General features: G+C 26.7%; 1 protein-coding gene across 5 annotated transcripts in view; it reads right to left on the reverse strand.

The window, feature by feature from the left end:
• LOC127276647 (octopamine receptor beta-2R-like) overlaps positions 1 to 20,313 on the reverse strand; it is a 168,696-nt gene that overhangs the window by 24,933 nt on the left and 123,450 nt on the right. The window contains exon 2 of one of the 5 annotated variants that reach the window (XM_051297239.1): positions 14,283 to 14,319. The exons of the other annotated variants lie outside the window; for them this stretch is intronic. The gene's annotated coding sequence lies outside the window, so the exon portion shown is untranslated. The remainder of the gene's footprint in view (positions 1 to 14,282; positions 14,320 to 20,313) is intronic. 5 annotated transcript variants of the gene reach the window in all.

Genomic DNA, 20,313 nt, shown 5'->3' on the forward strand with positions numbered 1-20,313 from the left:
TAAGTTTATTTTTATAAATAAAATCTCTTGCAATAAAAATACATACATATTGTATATTAAATAAAAAAAATGATTTTTAATGTGTATTCACTAAAAGTAAAAAAAAAAAAAAAAAAAAATGCAACTTTGTGTGGTTATAATAATTTATTTTCGTAGATTTTGGATTTTATGATTGGGCCAATATTCACCCGAGATTCGAAAAAAATTGATTAATACTTGGCACAAAAAATTGGTTTTATTTATTCAAGTTTGGTAACAAAAACTTATGGTTGATTCATTGATATTTACAAACCAAGATTGAGCCAATATTCCCCCAAGTTTCGTAACAAAAAGTAATTAACAGTGGCATTCAAGATTGTTTCGATATTCATCAAAGATTCGCAATTGAAGCTTCAATAGTTTAGTTAACAATGCCATGGAAAATTAGCTCAATTTTTGTTTAAACTTGGCTGAATCCTGGTCCAGACTTGGATGCCAATTTTGATTCATTAGTTACAAAAAAGAGATCCTAAAATCGAGGACTATTGGACTAATCTTATAAAGCCAGTGTTTATCTGTTATTTGTGGCATTTTCTCCCAAACTTGGCTGAACATTGGTAGAATCTTGGATGCTAGTATTTATCTACTATTTATAGTATTTGCTACCAAACTTGGCTGCATATTGGTAGAATCTTGAGTGCTATTGTTTATCTGTCATTAGCAGCATTGTTTATCAAACTTGGGCGAATATTGGACCAATCTAGGGTGCCAGTATTAGACAATTATTGTAACCATTGGCTACCAAACTTGGGTGAATATTGGACAAATATTGGGTGCCAGTATTAGGCAATTATCGTAAACATTGGCTACCAAACTTGAGTGAATATTGGACAAATATTGGGTGCCAGTATTAGGCAATTATCGTAAACATTGGCTACCAAACTTGGGCGAATATTGGATTAATCTTGGGCGCCAGTATTTATCTGTCATTAGCAGCATTGTCTACCAAACTTGGATGAATATTGGACCAATATAGGGTGCCAGTATTAGGCAATCATCGTAACCATTGTCTACCAAACTTGGCTGAATATTGGACCAATCTTGGGTTCCAGTATTAGGCAATTATCTTAACCATTTCCTACCAAACTTGGGCGAATATTGGCTCAATCTTGGTTACTAGTCATTTATCTCTCATTCCTAATGTTTTTATTACCAAAGTAGGCTGAATATTGACTTAATATTGGCAGAACAAATAATGTCAACATTGTCTACCAAACTTGGCCGAATATTGGACCAATCTTGGGTGCTAGTATTAGGCAATTATTTTAACCATTTCCTACCAAACTTGGGCGAATATTGGCTGAATCATGGTGACTAGTCATTTATCTCTCATTCTCAGTGTTCTTTATATCAAACTAGGCTGAATATTGGCTTAATATTGGCAAACCAAATAATGTCATAAAAGTCTAAATTAATCCAATATTGGCTATCAATCAATCATCAATGTTTGGTTAATAATACGTAAATCCTAAATTTGTTTACAAAAGAAAAAAAGTATCTAAAAATTTGTTTCCTGTAAAAAATGCATGAAATTCTTTCAAAAAAAAAAACCAAAACAAATACAAATAAACAAACAGTCATATCTCCCTTGATTCTAAATCCTTTTGGCAAATCGTTTAATGCCCTAAACAACTTCTGAATCGGAGATGATCGTAAACATTCTCTCTCACACACATACATACACAGTGTCAAGCTTTTAAGCACTCTCTTTGTAAACATTTATATAGTTGCTCGCATTTGTTTGAGTGGCGATTTATCGCACGTCATATATGAGCCTTCACTTTTCAATAATTGAACTGCTCTAGTTCAAGGATTTAAATCCTCGACTTGTCAAGGACAACAACGAGACCGTTAATCCCAATAAACAAATTTATTTCCCAGATTCAATTGTCACAATCGTTTCTTGTTGTTGTTTTTTTTTTAATTATTCTTTAGAGCGAAACAAATATATTACTATATATATATATAAATAGATGAGAGAGAAAAAAAAATGTTCCATCATTGACCCTGGTTATTAAAGTGAAGAACTCGCGAGTTGTCGCCAATGAAAATTTATTTGAAAACAAAAAGCAACACGTCGTCACATGTAACCAGTTTATTACATATGTGACGTAACTGATAACACATTTGGCAAATTTTTATTTATATAATTTTTCATGTAAATTTTATGTTTTTAATTATATTTTAATTTTTTAAATTAATTTTTTATTTTTATTATTATTTTTATTATTATTTTTTATTAATTAATATAATTAGCATAAGAAATTTTTTTTAGTTTTTAAAATCGATTTAAAAAAGAAAAAAAATTTTTTTTTTTTTTTTTTCAAAGAGACTCTAAAAATATGTCTCACGAGTATATAAGTAATAAGGCGATGTACTCGGGAACGGCCTTGTAGATGCATTAAAAGATGTCTTCCGGGATGTGAGCACGCTTAGCTTGTTCCACATTTACATTAACTTTGTTCCAAGTGAAAACTGTCAGATTGCAATTTCAAATTCCTCGGAAAGAAGATCTTTCCAAGAGATTTACGTAATAGGTATTAAACAATAATTATTTTTCAAGGTTTTCACATATTACCGTTGTAAAACTATATCGAAAAAAAAAACAACCTTGAAATTTATTAACACTGTTGTTTCTGAATTAAAACTTCTTTTTTTTTCATCTTTTATATCTTTTTCAAATTAAGTTTTTCACGTTAAGAAACAATATTTTTTTTTTTTTATATAATTAAAACATAATTTCTTTCTATAATTAAAAAATTATAATAGAAGGGAAAATGGATTTTGTAAAATATTATTTGTATATTATTTTTTTTATATAAAATTATTATGATAAAAGTAGAAAAAAAATTTTTTTTTTGTTTTTTGAAAGATTATCCCTTTTTTCATCAAGCATGTAACGCGTTAATTGAGAAAGCTTTAAAAAAAAAAAATTTAAGAGACAATTTAAACTAATCGAATGTGATATTAAATGATGCAAACTGTTATGTCAATACGAATAGATTTTCATTTTCAATTTATGGTTCATAAAAAAAAGCAATATAGTCAAGTTGTCTTTCACGCGAGATTTTATGAACACGTGCGTAATGAACTATGAGTAATTGAATATTACCCCACCAATTTTTTTTTAAAACAATTATATTGTTTTTTATATGAAAGATAAATTTAAATTTTTTTTAATTAAAATCAATAAATAATTTTTATAATTATGAATTATTATTATTATTATGCAATAATAATCTTTCTTTTTTAATTTTGGCATTTTTTGAAATATTTATCAAATTAAAATGAAAAAAAAAATTATTTTATGGTTTCAAATAATAGTTATTAAAAAATAATAAATATAATTGCTAAAAATTGATTCAAGTAGAAAAAAAAAAAATTTGAGAGTAACTGAAATTTAATATAAAGATATATATTTAAGAGAAGCAATATGGTCGTATATTTCAAATTATTATGTGAATTGTGGGTAAATTCTTTTCTCAAGTTTTCTCAAAAGTAGCTACTCGTTTTTCTTTATGATCTCTACTCGAGGAAACAAAGAATCGATTCTCAACCATTTTTGGAGAGAATCGAACAACTCGTTTTTTTTTTATTAACTCATTCTTGTTCTACTTTACGATTTTTCTTTATTTTTTTCTCACTAAAAAAAAAAATTACCCCGAAAGGGCTTTCAAAGTGTAACGATAATTCCAAGTTACTTTTTCTTATAACAAGAAGTTTTAATCCACTGTCTATTTGGAATGGCAAAAAAAAAAAAAAATCCTATTAGCTATTTTCAGTTCGGCAATTTTCCCACAGAATATACTTAATCGAATATAAGAGAAGAAGAAGAAGATATATACATCAAGAGTCTATGAGATTTATAGATGACGTTTTATCTGCAAAACTTAGAGCATCAATTTCCCCTCGTTCTGATATAATTCCTATCAATAAAACAAACTTCGAAGTTAGTTTTGCTGTAATTTAATTTCACGTTCTTGAGTTGATATATAAGATTTAGAGAATTTATGTCTAAGTCAACTAAATTCAATTTACGATTTAAAAAAAATATATGTTTTTTTTTTACCAAAATAACTAAAAAAATTAAAATTTATTTTCATTCAAAAATAATCGCGCAGATTTATTTGATTTCTCCATATTCGAATATCTGTTTTTTTTTTTTGCATTTTGAGATAAAAATTATACATCTCATATTCTCGGTAGAGAAGCGGAAAACATCCAATTTACTAAAATTGGTCGAATTGAACGTAATCCCCCCCACCCTCCCTTCTCGTTTTTTTCCAGCCAACTACTTTTTGAGTGCTGCAATTTCGTAAAATGACTCCGTTAATATCCTGAGCCTATAGCTTTAATTCATTCATCGACCTCTTTATCTCAGTTTTTCTATATAAAACAGGGGAAAAAAAGGCAGAGAAAAATAGATGCACTTGGATATGGAAAATTTTTTTTTTTTTTTGTCAAATGCCTTGTATACTTCTTTGTTTGTTTCCAACTCGCCATGTAATTCCAGCAAAGTGGAAACCTCTTGAGGTGGAAATAAAACAAAAAAAAAACTTTGAAAATGAGGTCGACGGTCTCGCCTCTTACAAAATAAGCTTTACTTTGAGCCAACAGTCTCTTTCTTCGAGATTTCTTTTTTTTTTTCCCCCTTTTCCTTTTGATTTGCATATTTCTCGACTTGAATTTTCAACAGTAGCAAAATATGTATTTTTTAATTACTTTCAAATTTTTCCTTTTTTTTTTTTTTTGAAATGGACTTTTTTTTGGGGAAGGAAGGGGAAAATGCTATTTTAATTAAGACTAAGTTATAATTTCATTAGAATAAACGCGGGGGAAATTTAGCTTATTAAAATGTTCATTCCACCTTTTGACGATTCTCACTTAATTTCTAGACTGCATTCTCTCGTCTGTGAAATTATATTAGGTCACTTGAAGTAAAGCGGGTAATATTAAACGGAATTTTGCAGGCTCAAATAAATCGTAATATGATTCAGAATTTTCACAAAATTGGAATCTCAAACTTATATATATATATATATATTTATATATATATATATATATGTAAAATAGAGAAAGAGAATAAATTTTACACGATGAAATTGTAAGTTAAGCTGGAAACCTTTTAATTGCTTTTTAGTTTTACTGCATATGTAATTTTCGTATAATTTCATTAAAATATCCGTCAAACGAATAGAAAATTTATACGATTTCTTTCTATATTAATTATAAATTTGGATTTCACGAATTAGAATATAAGGATTCATTTTTTGCATCAGTTCTTTGTTATAAATTTTTATTTTTTGAACTGTAATTTTATTGATATCCGTGCAGAAATTTTGAAAGGGCCCTAGCAGGGCCCACGTAGGGAAGCTCCAAATTCGCATGAAACAGGGAATCCGATCAGCGCTACAGAAAAAGCCCTATTTCAGCCCGATTCAAACCGGGGCCCGAGCAGGGCCTGATTTGGCCCCGGTTACCTGTTTCAACCAGGTCAGGGCCAGGTTGGCAAATTTCTGCACGGGTAGAAATTGTCCTATCAGGGCCCTAGTAGGGAAAAAAACACTAGACCTGATCAAGGCCAAATCAAGGCGATCAAAAAATGTGGATTTCCTAATCAGGGCCACATCAGGCGTGGTGTTTCATTCCCTAATAGGGCAGTCTGATCCGGCCCCGTTCTGGGCCCTGGGAAAATTTCTACACATATCCATGCAGAAATTTTGAAAAGGCCCAGGCAGGGTCCAGATCAGGAAGCTCCAAATTCGGATGTGACACTCGATCAGGGCTACAGAAAAAGCCCTATTTTAGCCCGATTCAAACCGGGGCCCGAGCAGAGCCTGATTTGATCCCGGTTCCCTGTTTCAACTAGGTTAGGGCCAGATTGGCGAATTTTTGCATTGGTAGAAATTGTCCTATCAGGGCCCTAGTAGGGAAAAAAACACTACACCTGATCAAGGCCAAATCAAGGCGATCAAAAAATGTGGATTTCCTAATCAGGGCCACATCAGGCGCGGTGTTTCATCTCCTAATAGGGCAGCCTGATCCGGCCCTGATCTGGGCCCTGGAAAAATTTCTGCACATACCCATGAAGAAATTTTGAAAGGGCCCAGATCAGGAAGCTCCAAATTCAGATGTGACACTCGATCAGGGCTACCGGAAAAGCCCTATTTCAGCCCGATTCAAACCAGGGCCCGAGCAGGGCCTGATTTGGCCCCGGTTCCCTGTTTCAACCAGGTCAGGGCCAGGTTGGCGAATTTTTGCATGGGATATAAACATTTTAAAGTTTTAAAAACAGAGCCAGAGGAATTGTTTCAATATAGAATATTGTAAAAACAAGTATATGAAAATAATTTAATTTTGAAAACATAAAACGAAAATATTTTGCGAGAATTATAATAAATAAAATAGAAATTTGTAAAATAGAAATTCATAAAATAGAAATTTATTTAAAAAAATTAAAATAGAAATTCATAAAATAGAAATTTATTTTAAAAAAATTAAAACAAAAATTCATAAAATAGAAATCTAGTAAAAAAAATTAAAATAGAAATTCATAAAATAGAAATTTACAAAATAGAAAGGAACATAAAACAGACGTTTTAAATGAATGAGAGAAATATATTAGGTGTTTAGAGAAAAGGAACTTTATTGGGTATGAAGTTTATTCGAGAGCTTTTGGCGGATGTGAAAGTTTGCTCGACGCGGCACATTTATAGGAACTATATACGTTTCTCGTATTTTGGTTTCTAGTTATGTTGAGAACGTTGAATGCAAAATAGAAAGAGAGAGAGAGAGAGAGAATGAGATAGCTATATACACGTATATCGGATGTAAATTATATGCATGTTGTACTCTCAAACTGATAATGTACGTGAATCCGTACAAATGATGAGGATGCTTTTACTCCAAAATTATGCTCACATCTCAACTACAAGCTTTGATGGAAAATGTTACATTAATTTCATCAATTTACATATACTTGGAATTTATTTAATTATATAATATTCTAAAATGCATAAGAGCACTTTCAAGAAAATTGAATCAAAATTACTAATATAAGAAAACTAATTTTGATGATTGAAAAATAAATGAATTTTTGTTTTTTTTTTTGGTAGACAACAGTAAATATTGGCACAAAAAAAAATTTGTCCCATATTCGAGAAAATTTGGTATACAGCCAATATTGAAATTGATCCAGTGAAAAAAAAGTTCCATATTCTCCAAAGTTCAGAGATATTAATAAATCAAAAAGGAATTCTGAATTTTGTCTTAAAAATAAATGAAAGAATTAATGATTTTGTAATTTCACTTATAATTCTTTGATAAATAAACTTTTTACCCAAATGTCAGGGACGAATATAATCATCTTTTTTCGATTTTGATTATATTTTATATTATTTATTTTGTATTTTATTTTATGATAAAAATTTTTTTTACAATATTAAAATGATTACATTTTTTATAAATTATATATTAATAAAAATAATGTATACTTTTTTATATTGATTTTAGTAAATTTTTATAGGCGAAAAAAATTCGTGTTAATTAATTTTTTTCTTTAATGCCCACATGTTCAATTTAATATTACATTAAAGGAGAAATTTTGACATTTTCATCAAATGGCAGAAAATATTTATAGTTCTCTGTAAATTTACGCACTAATTACATGAAAATGGCAGACACGTCACGTGACCTTGTTTATAATTTGCCGCCATGTCACATTTATGTCGACGAAAATTTACATTTTACAGTCACTGTAATTATAATAATAATATAATACAAAATAATAATATAATATTATAATATTAGAATATTATAATATTATAAAATCATAAAATAATAAAATAATATAATTTAAGTAATTAATTCAAATTAGCGATTATTTTTAAATTACAAATAGATAAATAAATCTTTTTTTCATTATCAAATTTCATTGATGTTTATAACGATATAAAAATGTTTTTTAAATCAAAAAATTGAAATTAATTATTTTTTATTTCAATCTCTCGTTTTGAGAACATTTATTTTGTGATGTCAATTTATTCGGTTTATTGATAAAAATAAAAAGAGAACTATAAATATTATTTTCCAAAAAAAAAAGAAAAAACGTGTAACTATTAACTTTTATACGTTTCAAATATCGATATTAAACTTGTAATTTATTTTACGATGCCTGAATCGTCACAAAGCTATATATTCCAACTGTATGACCTTCCGTCATTACTTTATGATCCATTTTTAAACTAACATTTAACTTTTTTTTTTATTATTATACTTTTTCTCTGTTTCTTATATGACAATAACAAAATATTTTCTTTTTTTCCTCTGAATTAATTTCATTATTGTGTATTTCTAATTAATATAATTGAAAATTGAAATTAATATAATTGTTGATTTTAAATATTTTTGTTTTGTAGTTTTTTTTTTTAGATTTTGAAAAAAAAATGAAATCCGCGCATTTGAGAAATTGAAAAAAAATTGTATTAATCAAAACGATAAAAGAATCGCAATAAATAATTTTTCTATATTTCATTCTTGCGAATATTGAAATATTCAATGAGAATAAAAACTTTCTTCCCTTTTTATTATAAAAATTATCTCAACAACAATTCCAGAGGGCAATAATAAAAAAAAAAGAAAGAAAGAAAGAATTCTACGAATTATTGTCTCTAAGAACGCCTTGTTTTCTTTATCTTTTTTTTTTTTTTTTTGCTTTACTTTTATTGCGATTTATATCAAAAAGTTTTTTTATTCACTAAATATAGGTCAGGTTTAAGAAGTTGATATAACGGCTACTTCAATTTTTAACCTACTTCACCTAAACATCGAATATTTTTTTTATCGTGAATTCAACATTTAGTGTGCTTAAATTTTTAAATCGTTAAATAAATTATATTTCTATAAATTATATTTTTATGAATTATATTTTTATGAATTATATTTTTATGAATTATATTTTTATGAATTATATTTTTATGAATTATATTTTTTTGAATTATATTTTTATGAATTATATTTATATAAATTATAATTAAAAAAAATAAAATATTTTCAAAATTTATTTTCAAAAAATAACTGAATCATATGTAAATAGTAAACAAAATAGAAAAATGAAACAATAGTTTGATTATCGAGACAACGCTAAAACCTTCGCACCCTGATCACAATATTTACAAACTAATTTCAAGATCGCAAGATCAAGTGAAACGATAATGTATCACTTTACTCGCGTGCACCGATTAGCTGTGCAATTGTTTCCTGTTATTTTTAGAGATATGAGATCTCATTGTCATATTTATTCTGACAAAGACAATCCCAAGGTTAGGGGAAAAAAAATCCGATGACAATTTTGTAACGAAATTTTTTTGATGCTGGACCATTATTATAAAGAAGAATTGAATATTAAAAAATAAACCTGATAATATTGTCATATATATATATATATAAATCATTGAGCTAAGTTGACCTTTCGAATCCGTGGCTCGCTTCTCTCATTGATTAACATCTATGCGGAAAGTAGTATATCCGGTCAACGAATAGCCTCGACAACATTACGGATACAAAGATTAATTACTATCTATTTTATAATCACCTATGAATCACTGACCATAGACCTCTATCATTAGGTATCAATCTTCTTTATTTCCCTATATATTTCGTAAGTTTTTTTTTTTTTCTTTTTTTGTATTTTATAACTTTCGAATAGAAAAAAAATTCATACTAATTAAAATTAGTTCAAAATTAGAAGCACATTGTTAGTATTCACTAACGATTATAAAAATTAAATTATCCTTAGCTTTGAATATGTAAAAAAATTGATAAGATTTCCCCTGCCAATATTGGCCCAATATTCACCCAAGATTGATAAGAATTCTTCTATTAGCCGTGCAATGCTAATACAAAATTGATTAAGCAATCCTGAAAATTAATCATCAAATTCTGTAATTTATCTATTAAAACTGGCACCCAACATTGCGCCAATATTCACCCTAGTTTTGTACCAAAGTTTAATAAATTGTATAATTATTGGCATAGAAAAATAATTAATTAATTAATCGTACAAAATTAGCTGAATATAAATTTACTATACTGTAATTGATTAATATTGGCAGCCAGGAGAAGGCCCATATTCGTCGAAACTGACAATAATTAATAGTACTGCAAATAATTGTTTAAAATTATCAAGGAGTAAAATTAGACTAATTCTACTAACATTAATTGCAATAATAGACAATTGTTTGGATAAAAATTATATTCCAATATTGAACCAATATTGGCCCAAGATGGGCAATTAATTCTCGATTAATGTCGATGTGACAATTTCCCTTGTGCCTAATATTCGTCAAATACTGGCTCTAATGTTAAATTTTAGGTAACTTGGGCGAATGTTGGTTCTAACTTGGGTGCCAATTTTAATTAATTTCAATATTACGATTCTAAACTTCTAATGTGCGTCTAATATTGGAGTCGAATGTTAATTGATTAATTGCAGCACTGAATTTCAAACTTGGGGGAATGTGGGGCTAAGCTTGGATGCCAATGTTAATTGCAGCACTGATTACTATTCTAAACTTGGGAGAATATGGGGCTAATATTGGAAGCCAATATTTATTATAGCATTTACAAGATTAGGAAGCAAAACTAGGGTAAATATGGGGCGAATCTTGGATGCCAATGTTAATTGAAGCAGTGATTACTATTCTAAACTTGGGAAAAAATAGGGCTAATATTGGAAGCCAATATTTATTATAACATAGACAAGATTGGATAGCAAAACTAGGGTAAATATTGGGCGAATCTTGGGTAATTAATTAATTACTCCACTGAATTTTTAAGTTGGGCGAATGTGGGGCTAATCTAGGCTGCCAATTTTAATTGATTAATTGTAACACTGATTACTATTCTAAACTTGGGCGAATGTGGGGCTAATATTGGGAGCCAATATTTATTATAGCACTTACAAGATTGAGGAGCAAAACTAGGGCAAATATTGGTCGAATCTTGGGTGCCAATAATAATTAATTACTCCACTGAATTTTAAACTTGGGCGAATGTGGGGCTAAGCTTGGGTGCCAATGTTGATTAATTTCAGCACTGATTACTTTTCCAAACATGGGGGAGTATAGGGCTAATCGTGGATGCCAATATTTATTATAGCATTTACATGATTGAGGCGCAAAACTAGGGCAAATATTGGTCGAATCTTGGGTGCCAATATTAATTAATTACTCCACTGAATTTTAAACTTGAGCGAATATGGGGCTAAGCTTGGGTGCCAATGTTGATTGATTAATTTCAGCACTGATTACGTTTCTAAACATGGGGAATATAGGGCTAATCGTGGGTGCCAATATTAACTAATTACTCCACTGAATTTTAAACTTGGGCGAATGTGGGGCTAACTAGGCTAACTAGGGCAAATATTGGTCGAATCTTGGGTGCCAATATTAATTAATTACTCCACTGAATTTTAAACTTGGGCGAATGTGGGGCTAATCTAGGCTGCCAATTTTAATTGACTAATTGCAACACTGATTACTATTCTAAACTTGGGCGAATGTGGGGCTAATATTGGGAGCCAATATTTATTAAAACATAGACAAGATTGGGAAGCAAAACTTGGACAAATCTTGAGTGCCAATTCTAATTACAGCATTTACAAGATTAGGGTACAAAACTAGGGCAAATATTGGCCGAAACTTGGCTAACAATACCTGATAATTTAATCCCAATTTTCTCGCAATCAGTTCTTTGTTTGATTTTTCAGTTCTTTATACAAAAAGAATTTTCTTTTTATCCTTTTTTTCATTCATATAATTTTCTCTCTTTGAGAATACTTTTTTTTTATTCTGCATTTTTTTCTTCTTTTTGTCATGTGTCTATAATACTTTTTCTTCTTATTTGTTTCCCATATCTTTTTCTCTCTTTTTTTTCCCCCATTTTTTTTCCTCTCTGTAACCTTTTCTATTCAGTTTCTTTTGTATACATCTAAATCGATTGCTCATCAAAAGTTTACACAATATAAAAATACTTGACCTTATGTAAATTAATGCCTTTAGTATTCAAACATTTTCCGTTCAATTTAATCGTGAATAAGTTATTTCTATTAAATGTATTTTTCTCGCGACTTTGACAATAAGTATATAAATGGCATTTCTTTTTTTTTTTTTTAATTTCAACCTACATATGAATTTTAAAAAAAAAATTTTTTATTTTTATTTTTATGCAAAATGATAATTATGAAGAATAATATTTTATGACTGGTCTTATAAAACTAAGAGTGTTACGAGACGCGAGAAATAATAATAATACTTGAGAATTTACGACACTAGAGTAAAAGAGAAGCAATTTTTTTCAGCCACGAATATAACTTCTTAACTTTTATATATACGCTGGCCCGGAAGTACTTATGCATTCAATGCAGTAGTACCTTTTCATATTATTACGCAATACGCGCACTGTAAAGGAAAATTGGATCGAGTTGAACAGTAAAGCGTCTAAATTCAACTTCACAAAACGTACACTTCATTTTTTTTTTTTCTTTTTTTTTCTAGAATTTTTATGATCTTTTTCTCAGGAGGCAAAAAAAGATGTTTCCTTTTTTTTCTGTAATTTATATCAATATTTTTTTTTTTATGAAAAATTTTCAATTAGAATCATTAAGAAAATATTTTTTTTTTAAAAATAATTATTAATTTTTTATGGTGTGAAAAGTTAAGATATCGGAAATTAATTATACAAATCAGAATGAAAATTATTTATAGGGCTTATATATAAATTACATTTGTAAATTGAGGGGGAAACATTTTGGAAAATCGGATTACGCCCCTATCTTTAAGACTCTCGCACTTATCTCGTCATTAATTACACTAATTGCTCTGCTCGTTTCATTTTCACATGTATATGTGTATATATGTATAAGCGATCCAAAATTAGGTCGCAATGGCTTATCATATGTCATCAGGGACGTCATTTTGAAATTGCTGTGACGAGTAGATTTATGACCAGACGGTATGAAGACCGATAATAATGATTAAATGAAAGCTTACTTCCGTGTCCACCTCTTTAAATTAAAATCGCGAATCTCATGAGATTTTTAATATCCTACATGAACTTTTTATCCTTCTTTTACTTCTAAATCGATTTCATTTTCTCTATATTCCAAAATTTATAAAATTCACTGATAGTGAAAAAAAAAAAAAATTTTTTTACTCTCTAATCAAATTTTCATAAATAAAAATAATTTAAAAAAATTAGTTCTCTCACTAATAATTCTCAATTTACAGTACTTAGTACTTTATTAATTAATTCATCAATAATAATAAAACAGTAATAACTATAAACAGTAAAGTAATTAAATTATTAATTTCAGATAGAAATTATTATCAGCGTTTTATAATTCATAATAATGACATTTATCATTCATGTAAATTGATAACTATTTTAAAAAAAAAATTTTTTTATAATTAACAAATTTATGTGAATTATAATTTATTAAGAGAAATGACTAATTGGAAATAAAATGAGAAATATTATATATATATATATATATATATATATATATATATATATATATATATATATATATATATATATATATATATATATAATGTTTTCGAAACTTAATTGTGAGACACATTTTAAATTAGTAGAGAGTAAATTGCTCAATATTTATTGATTAATTAATTAATGAAATTCAATGATTTATCTACTACTGCTTTTATAAATGTAAACAAATTCCGAGGAAACGAAAATTAGAAATTCAAATTATTACTCTTTTGTTGACGACCAGTTTCAATTTTAAAATGTTATATTATAACAAGAGAAAATTCATTGCCAAACAGAAAATTGTTTTTGTGCCAAAATAATCCGAGTTGTTTGTATATATATATATATATATAGAAATTTTCATAAAGCAATATATGTATAAAATTAAATTAAGCGCGAAATAAACATTTAAAAAAAATTTAATATTAATAACAATTTAATAAAAAAAAAAAATAATTTTTCTCCTTTCTTAACAAAAGGGAAATAATTTTAATAATAAAAATCAACAATTATAAATAATTGTAACAATAAAAATTGCAAAAAACGAACTTTTGTTTTTGTTCTCTTTATATATATATATATTTATTATCTAAAATAAATGTAATAAAAAGTTTTTGTTTTGCATTTTTTTTTTCAAATATTGCAAAAATAAAACTATTTTTTTTTTTTGGAAAAGTAATATTTGGATAACTTACTGATACAGTGGAAACTTCATATATTTTGGACACTTACCTAAAACAAAAAAAAACGAAATACCATTAATTTTTTTCATAAAATTTTTTTTAATTTAAAACATACATTTTTTTGGCACAATTTTTTTTTCTGTCTAAATTCAATGGAATTAAAAATTAATTATAATAAAAATAGGATTTTTTTGTTTTTGCTACAAAGTTTTATTATAATTAGTATATATGTATAACAATATTATATACTAATTAAACTCAAACTACACTTTAGATTTAGTGAGTTTTTCTTTATAAAATTATATGATAATATTTGTTCTTTTAATAATAAATGTATTTTTTTTTTTTAATAAATATATATATATATATATATATTTTTTTTATATGCGAGAAAGTTGAAAATGTTTGCCATGAAGCACTGAATTGCGTGAACTTTGAAAGAGCTAACTTTGAAGTTTCTGCAGTTTCTCGAGTTAGTTTCGCCTAAAGCTGCTTCTTGATTACGAAAACAGAATGAAAAGGGGGGTTTCTTCCGAATGGGAAGCTTCTATATAGCTATAGCTTCAAGTTACATATTTCAGTGTGTGAACTTGGATGAATCCAATAAAGTTTCTGCTTAAGCGGATCAAATAGATATTTGAGAACTCTCTTATATATATATATATGTATATATATATATATATATATATATATAAAATATCTTGTCCGTGAAATGCTCTTGTAAACTACACATTTTCCATGAATATGTATAATCATGAACCTCAGAAAGTCTATGCATATTTCGAAAATTAAATTAAATTTTTTTTCCTTTTTTATTTTACACAATAATTGTGTATAATTACTAATTAGGGCTCGAGGTGAAAAAAAAATATTATTTTAATATAAACATAATAATAATAATAATAATAATAATAATAATAATAATAATATTTTAATATAAACATAAAAATAAAAAAAGGAAAAAAATTTGTAATTGCTTTATTGTTAAATTTTTTCAATTTAGAAAAAAAAATGAATTACTAAAATTTTATTTCAAAAGTTTTATTTTTTTTTTTTAAAACCCCCTTTTTTTTCTTTGATTTTATTTGGAAATATGAGAATGAAAAATGTTATTGGCAAAAATGTAAAATATCGAAGTACAAGTATAGAATTTGATTGTTCGTTAATAAAAAAGCAAACGTAATTTTTGAAACAAATGTTACAACCATTAAACACGAGAATATCAATAGCTTTTGAAATCGATACGTGAGGCATTTCTATGCCTTTTTTTTATTAATAAATTCTGATACGTATTTTTATATACCAATATATATATATATATATATATATATAGAACGAGTATTTACATGTAGAACGTGTCAAACATCGACCAGATTTGATTACAGAGAAACGTGAGTAAATGAATCTCCAATAATTTGATTCCATGGCTTTTAGTATTTAATTGTTAAATGTATTTAAATTATTTCACTATATTTTAGAATTGATTTTACATATTTTAAAATTAACTTGGAAATTTCAAAAATTTACAAATGTGACATTATCCCTTCATATTTGATTTGGAAATAAATTTTTTTTTTTAATAATTGTTAATATTAAATTAAATCATTGAATTTCTCTTAAATTATTAATTACTACATTATTGGCTAATGCATAAATTAATTATTTTTTACAATTCATTAAAGTAGTGTTAAAATATTTTCTCCCATTATAAATTATTGAACTATTTATCGAGCAAGTTAATAAATTTTTCGAATCGATGATTTTTTTTTGCATCTGAAACTATAAATAACAAAGTGTATACAAAAACGGTTCATTAATTACTCGATTAAAAAAAGTAAAAAAAAAATTAATTACTGATTTATAAATAGCTAATTTTTAAATCGAAAAATATTAAATATATAAGTTTAATTTTCACAATTTTTAATTTCATGAAAATGTAAGGGAAAATTTGTACCTAATGTGTTTAGGTGTACACCCTTGAAACTTAAGTAGTTCTTAAGTAATCTCTCGAGCTTTGAGAAATAATATCATAAATTACGGTGTGATGCAGTTATATTCCTGAGAAAATATCTCATAGAAACGATAACGCGCACATGGCATAATCCACAATCGTGCGACCAACAAACCACTGAGCCAAGAAATTGTTGTAGAGGAGTAAAACTTTAATTAACTTGGTTATCATATCATTTTTTTTTGCTCAACAAAAAAAAAACAAAAATAATTACTTTTTACGTTTAAAATTTGTTTATTAATATAATTACTGTGTGTGTGTGTTTGCTTCAACTTCAAATAAAATCACAGTGTATTAATTTTTTTTGAAAATACCGATGAAATACAAAAGGCCGCCATATTGGATCAGCCATTTTGAATTTTGAAAAACTAGCGACCCCAAAAACCCCCGAGTAGTTTTTTTCATAATTTCAATTTTTTTTGCCCGCCATATTGGATCCGCCATTTTGGATTAATTAATATTAGATTTGAAATAATTTTATAATAAACAAAAAATAATTTAAAAAAAACATTTATTTCCACTTTTTTGATAAATTAAAATTATTTTGTTACTTTAAAAATTTTGTCCAACAAAATATTTTTGTTACAATCAAAAACATTTTTTTTTCTATACCAATGTAAAAGAAAAAAAAAATTTTCTTTATTTGAATTTTACTTTCAGAAACAAATATCAACATCAAATAAAATGTTTGCAAACAGTATTTTATACATAAAATGATCATATATATATAAAGTAAAAAATGAATAAAAATAAAAAAATTGTCAGGATCAAAATATAAAACGCAGAGGGCAAATTTTATTTGTCTTGATATTTTTTTTTTCTCCCTTGAAATGGATAACGAATATAATGATAAAATATCATCAAAAACTGTGAATGTCCCATATTCCATATGATGTATGGAGATGGGACAGGTATTTAGATTGCATAATGTGTGCCATTATATAGATAATACTATAACTCCTGATTCATCGCAATCTTATCACGTAACACACTCGCTTCTCTCCATTTTCCACACACACAGATATACACTGTCCACATGACAAAATTAGCCAATTCAGCAAAAAAAAAAAAAAATTTATTAAAAATAAAACAAAATGTTAAATAACATTTTTTTTTCTGCAGTTTAACATTTTTAAAAATCTTTTCAAATCCATTTGATCGCAAAATAATAACCAAACAATTAACCTCGTAAATAATTAATATTTTAATTATTTAACAATAATTAAGTAGAATAATAATTAATTATCAACAAATATTAATTATTTAATTATAATTTACTTTCTATAATAAATAAACAATTTGCATTAATTTTTGAATTTATATTAATGTAATTTATTTAAATATTGTATCAATTTTTTTTTTAATTCGTAAATAAAAAAAAAAATTTGCAAGACATTTTTTTTTTTTTTGCAAATTAAAAAAATTTTAATTTCTTTTCATTTAAAGTGTCGTCTTTTCACTCATTCGAAGAGTTGAATTTGTGACCACGAAAAATCTGGCGGTCAGCCACACATCATTTTAATGACATGAACATCGTTCAACGCTACTCGAATTTTAATGCGATTTTGGCAAGAGACATTTTTGCTAAAGCATTTTGCACACGTGGAAATCAGGAAAAAAGAAAAGGAACATCTCGTACATTTTGTCATAATTCAGGAATAAATTCATATAATAATAATAATAATAATTGCGCGCACGCGTCTGGAAAATTTTTTTTTCACTTTCATTTATCTTATAAAAATCATTTTTTCTCTAAAATTTTACAAATTTTTCCGTTTTCTTATTTTAATGACAAACCATTTGTCATAAATTATATAAATGACATAAAAATCATTTGTCATAAATTTTATTTTGACAATAAAAAATTTATAATAAATTTCATTTGACATAAAACTTATTTAATCATAAATTTTATTTGACAATTAAAACTCACGTGACATAAACTCCATTTGACAATATGAAGCTCACTTGACATAAATTTTGATGAAAAAAAAAAAAATTCATTTGACTTAAAAATTCATTTGACATAAATTTCGTTTTTGAGATAAATTTCGTTTTTGACATAATTCTAAATTTGCATAAATTTTATTTAACTGAAATTTCACTTGGCATAAGTATCACTTGACATAAATGTTACACTTTTGGTAAGTTTTATGTCAAGTAAAATGTTTATGCCAAGTGACACTTATGTTAAGTGAATTTTTAGTCAAGTGCAAATTATCTAAATGAAAATTTATGTCAAGTGACACTTAAGTGATTTTTATGTCAAGTGTTGTTTAAGTCCAAGTGTTATTTATGTCAAGTGACACTTAGGTTAAGTGAATTTTAAACCAAGTGTTATTTATGCCAAGTGACACTTAAGTGAATTTTTTAACAAGTACAAATTATCTCAATGAAAATTTATGTCAAGTGTTATTTAAGTCCAAGTGACACTTAGGTTAAGTGAACTTTTAGTCAAGTGACACTTAGGTTAAGTGAATTTTTAGTCAAGTGACACTTAGGTTAAGTGAATTTTTAGTTCAGTGCAAATTATCTCAATGAAAATTTATGCCAAGTGACACTTAAGTGAATTTTTTAACAAGTACAAATTATCTCAATGAAAATTTATGCCAAGTGACACTTAAGTGATTTTTATGCCAAGTGTTATTTAAGTCTAAGTGTTATTTATGTCAAGTGACACTTAGGTTAAGTGAACTTTTAGTCAAGTGACACTTAGGTTAAGTGAATTTTTAGTCAAGTGACACTTAGGTTAAGTGAATTTTTAGTCAAGTGCAAAAATTATGTCAATGAAAATTTCTGCCAAGTGACACTTAAGTGAATTTTAAACCAAGTGTTATTTATGCCAAGTGACACTTACGTTATGTGAATTTGTAGTCAAGTGCAAATTATCTCAATGAAAATTTATGTCAAGTGAAATTTATGCCAGAAAACTCATATGTCAAGTATACATTATCTCAAAGGAAATTTATGTCAAGTGAAACATAAGTGAATTTTATGCCAAGTGATATTTATATCAAGTGTTTTCTCTTCATGTCAAATAAAAATTACGAAAAATTAAATTTTACATCAATTGAAATTTAAATGATAAATTTTATCTCATTTATGGCAAATGAGATTTATACCGGATCAAGTAATAATCAGAGTCAATAAAACTATTTTTCAATTTACCGGAAATATAGTAATTGGATGTTATTTAACTTAGAAAATTTGTGAGGAGATATGAAAACTTGTTTGGCTTTTGAATCTAAAAAGTAGATATTATATAAATATATATATATATTTCAATTTCAGTTAAAAGGGAGTAAAGAGAGATATTTTAAATGAAGTAAGATACTTCCTTTTGATATTTCAGGTATAATCAAATATTTGCCAATAACATTAATGAAATTAAATGCACGCAATGAAAAGGGGGAATAAATTTTCAAACTCTGCGCGGGAAAGTTTTCATAGGAAAACAAAGTTAGAAAATTATTTCAAAAGTCTCTCTCTCTCGTTTATACTATGGCGATGTAAATTCGCGAGATATTTACGGTATTCAAACTAATTGGTCGAGCCTAATCACGCAAGGAGAGAACGAGCCCAACAAACGAGGCAAAAAGCAATCAAACTTTGCCTCACTTTAATCGAATGCTTATATACACATACATAGCTTATATTCTACATCGTTGCTTTTTATCCGCGCCCAGCATAATTTAACTTTATGTAAGGATAAGAAACTTTTGTTAACCACTTTTACACGATCAGTCACTAAATTTTTCACCTCTAATATATGAAGGGGGGGGGGAATAAAAAACCAAACTTCCCTCACAAAGTATTCTTAATATTTAGTATATCTATTTTTAGAAAAATTTTCTAAAAATTAATACTAAAAAGAATAAAATTATTTAATTTAAGAATATTTTTTTTTCCTCATTTATGTGAGAATTGAAACATTTAATTTTGGACATGATAAAAAAAACAATTCAAACTCTGACAGTAACTTTAATTATTTTTCATAGAATTTTTTTATGCTCCTAAAAAAGTTTTAAGATT

The sequence above is a fragment of the Leptopilina boulardi genome, unplaced genomic scaffold, assembly GCF_019393585.1.
Source record: "Leptopilina boulardi isolate dan_hultmark-lab unplaced genomic scaffold, ZJU_Lbou_2.1 LbouV2_150, whole genome shotgun sequence".
NCBI classification, from domain to species: domain Eukaryota; kingdom Metazoa; phylum Arthropoda; class Insecta; order Hymenoptera; family Figitidae; genus Leptopilina; species Leptopilina boulardi.